Source organism: Lygodium microphyllum, chromosome 16 (genome assembly GCF_053477565.2).
Source record: "Lygodium microphyllum isolate KBCC chromosome 16, Lygodium_microphyllum_v1.1.10, whole genome shotgun sequence".
In the NCBI taxonomy this organism is placed as follows: domain Eukaryota; kingdom Viridiplantae; phylum Streptophyta; class Polypodiopsida; order Schizaeales; family Lygodiaceae; genus Lygodium; species Lygodium microphyllum.
The window spans coordinates 148,953,789-148,961,288 of NC_141150.1; positions in this window are offsets into that span (position 1 = coordinate 148,953,789).

Genomic DNA, 7,500 nt, shown 5'->3' on the forward strand with positions numbered 1-7,500 from the left:
CCCCCTCAACACACACCACACCACCCCTCCCCCCCCCCCTCAACACACACCACACCACCCCTCCCCTTCCCCCCCTCGAAATTTCGCCCCCCCCTCAACACACACCACCCCACCCCTCCCCCCCCCGCCCCAAAAATTCGCCCCCCCTCCAAATTTTGCCCCTTCCCCCCCCCAAAAATTCGCCTCCCCCCTCAACACACACCACACCACACCACCGCTCCCCCCCCTCCAAAATTCGCCCCCCCCCCCCAAAAAATTTCCCACCCCTCCCCCCTCAACACACACCACCCCACCCCCCCCCCCCCCAACACACACCACACCACCCCTCCCCCCCCCCTCAACACACACCACCCCACCCCTCCCCCCCCCCCCCCCCCCCCGCCCCCAAAAAATTCGCCCCCCCCCCCCCCCCCAACACACACCACTCCACCCCCCCCCCCAAAAAAATTCGGCCACCCCCCTCAACACACACCACACCACACCACACCACCCCTCCCCCCCCCCAAAAATTCGCCCCCCCCCCCCTCAATACACACCTCCCCACCCTTCCCCCCCCCCCCTCAACACACACCACACCACACCACACCACACCACCCCTCCCCTTCCCCCCCTCCAAATTTCGCCCCCCCCTCAACACACCCCACCCCACCCCTCCCCCCCCCTCCAAATTTCGCCCCTTCTCCCCCCCAAAAATTCGCCCCCCCCCTCAACACACACCACACCACACCACCCCTCCCCCCCCCTCAAAAATTCCCCCCCCCCTCAACACACAAAACACCACCCCTCCCCCCCCCCTCCAAATTTTGCCCCCCCCCCAAAAAATTGGCCCCCCCCTCAACACACACCACACCACACCACCCCTCCCCCCCCTCCAAAATTCGCCCCTCACCCCCCTCAACACACACCACCCCACACCTCCCCTCCCCCCCCCAAAAATTCCCCCCCCCCCCCCCCCCCCAAAAATTCCCCCCCCCCCCCCCCCCCAACACACACCACCACATCCCCCCCCCCTCAACACACACCACACCACCCCTCCCCCCCCCTCAAAAATCCCCCCCCCCCCCCTCAACACACAAAACACCACCCCTCCCCCCCCCCCCTCAAAAATCCCCCCCCCCCCTCAAAAATCCCCCCCCCCCAACACACACCACACGACACCACCCCTCCCCCCCCCCCCTCCAAATTTTGCCCCCCCCCCTCCCCTCCCCCCCCCCCTCCAAATTTTGCCCCCCCCCCTCCCCTCCCCCCCCCCCCCTCCAAATTTTGCCCCCCCCCCCCCCCCAAAAATTCGCACCCCCCCCCTCAATACACACCTCCCCACCCCCCCCCTCAATACACACCTCCCCACCCCCCCCCTCAACAAACACCACACCACCCCTCCCCCCCCCTCAAAAATCCCCCCCCCCCTCAACACACACCACACCACACCACCCCTCCCCCCCCCCCCAAAAATTCCCCCCCCCCCCTCAACACACACCACCCCACCCCCCCCCTCAAAAATTCCCCGCCCCCCCCTCAACACACACCACACCACCCCACCCCCCCCCTCAAAAATCCCCTCCCCCCTCAACACACACCACACCACACCACCCCTCCCCCCCCCCCCCTCAACACACACCACACCACACCACCCCTCCCCCCCCCCCTCCAAATTTTGCCCCCCCCCCCCCCCCTCAACACACACCACACCACACCACCCCTCCCCCCCCCCCTCAAAAATCCCCCCCCCCCCAACACACACCACACCACCCCTCCCCTTCCCCCCCTCGAAATTTCGCCCCCCACTCAACACACACCACCCCACCCCTCCCCCCCCGCCCCCAAAAAATTCGCCCCCCCCCCAACACACACCACCCCACCCCCCCCCCCCCAACACACACCACACAACCCTTCCCCCCCCCCTCAAAAATTCCCCGCCCCCCCCTCAACACACACCACACCACCCCTCCCCCCCCCCCCTCAAAAATCCCCCCCCCCCCTCAACACACACCACACCACACCACCCCTCCCCCCCCCCCTCCAAATTTTGCCCCCCCCCCCCCCCCCCAAAAAAAAATTGGGCCCCCCTCTCAACACACACCACACCACACCACCCCTCCCCCCCCCTCCAAAATTCGCCCCCCCCCCCCCCCCCTTCAACACACACCACCCCACCCCCCCCCTCAACACACACCACACCACCCCTCCCCCCCCCCCTCAACACACACCACACCACCCCTCCCCTTCCCCCCCTCGAAATTTCGCCCCCCCCTCAACACACACCACCCCACCCCTCGCCCCCCCGCCCCAAAAATTCGCCCCCCCTCCAAATTTTGCCCCTTCCCCCCCCCAAAAATTCGCCTCCCCCCTCAACACACACCACACCACACCACCGCTCCCCCCCCCTCCAAAATTCGCCCCCCCCCCCCCCCAAAAATTTCCCACCCCTCCCCCCTCAACACACACCACCCCACCCCCCCCCCCCAACACACACCACACCACCCCTCCCCCCCCCTCAACACACACCACCCCACCCCTCCCCCCCCCCCCCCGCCCCCAAAAAATTCGCCCCCCCCCCCCCCAACACACACCACTCCACCCCCCCCCCCCCCCAAAAAAATTCGGCCACCCCCCTCAACACACACCACACCACACCACACCACCCCTCCCCCCCCCCAAAAATTCGCCCCCCCCCCCTCAATACACACCTCCCCACCCTTCCCCCCCCCCCCTCAACACACACCACACCACACCACACCACCCCTCCCCTTCCCCCCCTCCAAATTTCGCCCCCCCCTCAACACACACCACCCCACCCCTCCCCCCCCCCCTCCAAATTTCGCCCCTTCTCCCCCCCAAAAATTCGACCCCCCCCTCAACACACACCACACCACACCACCCATCCCCCCCCCCCACCCCCCTCAACACACACCACCCCACCCCCCCCCCCAACACACACCACACCACCCCTCCCCCCCCCTCAAAAATTCCCCCCCCCCCCCCCCCTCAACACACAAAACACCACCCCTCCCCCCCCCCCTCCAAATTTTGCCCCCCCCCCCAAAAAATTGGCCCCCCCCTCAACACACACCACACCACACCACCCCTCCCCCCCCTCCAAAATTCGCCCCTCACCCCCCTCAACACACACCACCCCACACCTCCCCTCCCCCCCCCCAAAAATTCCCCCCCCCCCCCCCCCAAAATTTCCCCCCCCCCCCCCCCAACACACACCACCACATCCCCCCCCCCTCAACACACACCACACCACCCCTCCCCCCCCCTCAAAAATCCCCCCCCCCCCCCCCCTCAACACACAAAACACCACCCCTCCCCCCCCCCCCTCAAAAATCCCCCCCCCCCAACACACACCACCCCTCCCCCCCCCCCCTCCAAATTTTGCCCCCCCCCTCCCCTCCCCCCCCCCCTCCAAATTTTGCCCCCCCCCCCCCCCCCCCCCAAAAATTCGCACCCCTCCCCCTCAATACACACCTCCCCACCCCCCCCTCAACAAACACCACACCACCCCTCCCCCCCCCTCAAAAATCCCCCCCCCCCTCAATACACACCACACCACACCACCCCTCCCCCCCCCCCCCCAAAAATTCCCCCCCCCCCCCCCTCAACACACACCACCCCACCCCCCCCCCCCCCTAAAAAATCCCCTCCCCCCTCAACACACACCACACCACACCACCCCTCCCCCCCCTCCCCCCTCAACACACACCACACCACACCACCCCTCCCCCCCCGCCCTCCAAATTTTGCCCCCCCCCCCCCCCCCTCAACACACACCACACCACCCCTCCCCCCCCCCCCTCAAAAATCCCCCCCCCCCCAACACACACCACACCACCCCTCCCCTTCCCCCCCTCGAAATTTCGCCCCCCCCTCAACACACACCACCCCACCCCTCCCCCCCCGCCCCAAAAATTCACCCCCCCTCCAAATTTTGCCCCTTCCCCCCCCCAAAAATTCGCCCCCCCCCTCAACACACACCACACCACACCACCGCTCCCCCCCCCCCTCCAAAATTCGCCCCCCCCCCCCAAAATTTCCCACCCCTTCCCCCTCAACACACACCACCCCACCCCCCCCCCCCCCCCAACACACACCACACCACCCCTCCCCCCCCCTCAACACACACCACACCACCCCTCCCCTTCCCCCCCACCAAATTCCGCCCCCCCCTCAACACACACCACCCCACCCCTCCCCCCCCCCCCCCCCCCCCCCCCCGCCCCCAAAAAAATCGCCCCCCCCCCCCAACACACACCACCCCACCCCCCCCCCCCCCCAAAAAAATTCGGCCACCCCCCTCAACACACACCACACCACACCACACCACCCCTCCCCTTCCCCCCCTCCAAATTTCGCCTTCCCCTCAACACACACCACCCCACCCCTCCCCCCCCCCAAAAAATTCGCCCCCCCGTCCAAATTTCGCCCCTTCCCCCCCCCAAAAATTCGCCCCCCCCCTTCAACACACACCACGCCATACCACCCCTCCCCACCCCCGCCCCCCCCTCAACACACACCACCCCACACCACCCCTCCCCCCCCCCCCCTCAACACACACCACACCACCCCTCTCCGCCCCTCAAGAATCCCCCCCCCCCCCCCTCAACACACACCACTCCACCCCTCCCCTTCCCCCCCTTCAAATTTCGCTCCCCCCCTCAACACACACCACCCCACCCCTCCCCCGCCCCTGCCCCCAAAAAATTCGCCCCCCCCCCCCCAACACACACCACCCCACCCCCCCTCAACACACAAAACACCACCCCTCCCCCCCCCCCCTCCACGTGGCGTCATGGAGGGCGTCATGGAGGGTGGGTGGGTGTGTTAAGGGGAGGGGAGCACGTCGCGTCGTGTCAGGCCATGGGGCGCGGGGGGGGGGGGGGGGGGGGGGCATTGCGTTGGGTGGGTGTGTGTGTTAAGGGGAGGGTGGCACATCGCATCGTGTCGTGTCATGGGGGGGCGGGGAGGGGGGGGATGCGCGTCGCATCGTGTCATGTCATCGGGGGGGGGGGGGGGGGGGGTGCGTCGCATCATGTCGTGTCGTGGGTGGGGGGGCTGGGGTGGGGATGTCATGGGGGGGGGGGGGCGCGGCACGTCGCGACATGGTGTGGTGTGTGTTGAGGGGGGAAGGGGGGGGCGCGTCGTGTCGTGTCGTGTCATGGCGGGGCGCGTCGCGTCGCATCGTGTCATGGGGGCTGGGGGGGATGTCATGGGGGGGCCGAATTTTTGAGGGGGGGGAGGGGGGGGGGTGGTGTGTGTTGAGGGGGGAGGCGAATTTTTGAGGGGGGGACGTCATGGGGGGGGCGCATCGCGTCGTGTCGTGTCATGGGGGATGGGGGGATGTCATGGGGGGGGGAGGGGGGTTGTCATGTTATGTTGGGGAGGGGGCGCGTCGCGTCATGTCGGGGCATGGTGGGGGGGAGGGGGCATCGCGACACCCCGCGTCACCCCCCACGACACGGCACACCCCCCCACCCCACCCCACCGCACCCCCCTACGACGCGGCGCCTTCCCCCCACCCCACCTCGAAAAACCCCGCTCCATCCACAGCACCCCACCACTCCTCCAAAAACCAGGCTCGACCCACCGTGCCCCGCCTCACTCCCCCACGACACGGCGCACCCTCCACCCCACCGCACCCCCCCACGATGCCCCCCGCACCCCACCTCCAGAAACCCCGCTCCCTCCACACCACCCCACCACGCCTCCGAAAACCACGCTCGACCCACCCCACCTCGCGTGAGCCCCCCCACGACACGGCACACCCCCCACACCCCACCGCACCCCCCCACGACACGGCGCACCCCCCCACCCCCCCTCACCCCACGTCGAAAAACCCCGCTCGACCCACCCAACCCCGCGTCACTCCCCCATGACACGGCACACCCCCCCACCCCACCGCACCCCCCACGACGCCCCCCCCCCCCCCGCACCCCACCTCGAAAAACCCCGCTCCCTCCACGCCACACCACAAATGCCTCCGAAAACCCCGCTCGACCCACCCCACCCCGCGTCACCCCCCCACGACATGGCGCACCCCCCACCCCACCGCACCCCCCATCGACGCCGCCCCGCACCCCACCTCGAAAAACCCCGCTCCCTCCATACCACCCCACCACGCCTCCGAAAACCCCGCTCGACCCACCCCACCTCGCGTCAGTCCCCCACGACACGGCACACCCCCCACACCCCACCTCCGAAAACCCCGCTCCACCCACCCCACCTCGCGTCAGCCCCCCACGACACGGCACACCCCCCACACCCCACCGCACCCCCCCACGACGCGGCGCATATCCCCCCCCCCCCCGCACCCCACCTCGAAAAACCCCACTCGACCCACCCAACCCCGCGTCACTCCCCCAGGACACGGCGCACCCCCCCACGACGCGGCGCATATCCCCCCCCCCCCCCCCCCCCCGCACCCCACCTCGAAAAACCCCGCTCGACCCACCCCACCCCGCGTCACCCCCCCACGACACGGCGCACCCCCCCACCCCACCGCACCCCCCCACGACGCCCCCCCCGCACCCCACCTCGAAAAACCCCGCTCCCTCCACGCCACACCACCACGCCTCCGAAAACCCCGCTCGACCCACCCCACCCCGCGTCTCCCCCCCACGACACGGCGCACCCCCCCACCCCACCGCACCCCCCCACGACGCCCCCCCGCACCCCACCTCGAAAAACCGCGCTCCCTCCACAGCACCCCACCTCTCCTCCAAAAACCCCGCTCGACCACCCCCACCCCGCGTCACCCCCCACGACGCCCCCCCGCACCCCCCCTCGAAAAACCCCGCTCCCTCCACAGCACCCCACCACGCCTCCGAAAACCCCGCTCGACCCACCCCACCCCGCGTCACTCCCCCATGACACGGCGCACCCCCCCACCCCACCGCACCCCCCCACGACGCCCCCCCGCACCCCACCTCGAAAAACCGCGCTCCCTCCACAGCACCCCACCTCTCCTCCCAAAACCCCGCTCGACCACCCCCACCCCGCGTCACCCCCCACGACGCCCCCCCGCACCCCACCTCGAAAAACCCCGCTCCCTCCACAGCACCCCACCTCTCCTCCAAAAACCCCGCTTGACCACCCCAACCCCGCGTCACTCCCCCATGACACGGCGCACCCCCCCACCCCACCGCACCCCCCCACGACGCCCCCCCGCACCCCACCTCGAAAAACCGCGCTCCCTCCACAGCACCCCACCTCTCCTCCCAAAACCCCGCTCGACCACCCCCACCCCGCGTCACCCCCCACGACGCCCCCCCGCACCCCACCTCGAAAAACCCCGCTCCCTCCACAGCACCCCACCTCTCCTCCAAAAACCCCGCTTGACCACCCCAACCCCGCGTCACTCCCCCATGACACGGCGCACCCCCCCACGACGCCCCCCCCCGCACCCCACCTCGAAAAACCCCGCTCCCTCCACACCACCCCGCCACGCCTCCAAAAAACCGCGCTCGACCCACCCCACCCCGCGTCACGGCGCACCCCCCA